A 1045-nucleotide genomic window follows, 5' to 3' on the forward strand; every position below is an offset into this window, starting at 1 on the left:
TATTTATTTATTTTTAATTGCGTGGGTTGTGCCTTTTCAGTTATTTATTTATTTAATTTTAATTACGTGGCTTGCGTCTTTAAATTCTTAGATGACGAATGGTTAGGACGTTATTTTAGATACATATGTTTAGGACGGTAATTAGAATTAGATCACAACCATTAATCAGTTCACTTTCGCATTATTAAAAGAAATAAAAAATAAAGTGGCTGCTCTCCCTGTGTTCGACCCGTAGCTACACTGATCCGTATGCTTGCGGTTATATATTAAAAGAAATAAAAAATAAAGTGGCTGCTCTCCCTGTGTTCGACCCGTGGCTACACTGATCCGTATGCTTGCGGTTATATTTTAAATCTCAAACAATTCCAGTCTAGGGATATCTGGTCTCCAGGTTGGGTCTTTCGAACCGATCTGGGCTATCTGATCTCCAGGTTGGGTCTTTCGAACCAATCTGGCTATTTGGTCTCCAGGCTGGGTCTTTTTGAACCAATCTGGGCTATCTCGTCTTGAGGCTAGATCTTTCGAACCAATCTGGGTTATCTGTTCTCAAGGCTGGGTCTTTCAAACCAATCTGGGCTATCTGGTCTCCAGGCTGGGTCTTTCAAATCAATCTGGGCTATTTGGGATTGTCAATTATAGGAAAGAAATTCGCTGCTCTTTCAATCCGGTAAAGACATTAGTATTCGGTTCTTGGCTTTTCCTAGGCTATGCTTCCTTCTGCCAGTCTAGGGAATTGACCAATGGGATTGGGCCACTTGGGGCCGGTTCAATGAGATTGGGCTGCCTGTGGCCGGTTCAATGAGATTGTTTCTTTCTTTATTTTTTTAACCTTTTGACCTTTGATTGGGACTCTTGAATTTGGACCTTTGAATTGGAATATTGATTTTTTCTCTTTATGAAATTTATTTGATTTTTGCTTTTTATGAATGAGACTTGAATGTGCTTTGGATTTTACCTTCCATTTGAATGTAATTTGGATTTTACCTTCTATATGAGTGTGATTTGAATTTTACCTACCACATGAGTGTGATTTGAATTTTACCTA

Source organism: Macadamia integrifolia, chromosome 9 (assembly GCF_013358625.1).
Source record: "Macadamia integrifolia cultivar HAES 741 chromosome 9, SCU_Mint_v3, whole genome shotgun sequence".
NCBI classification, from domain to species: domain Eukaryota; kingdom Viridiplantae; phylum Streptophyta; class Magnoliopsida; order Proteales; family Proteaceae; genus Macadamia; species Macadamia integrifolia.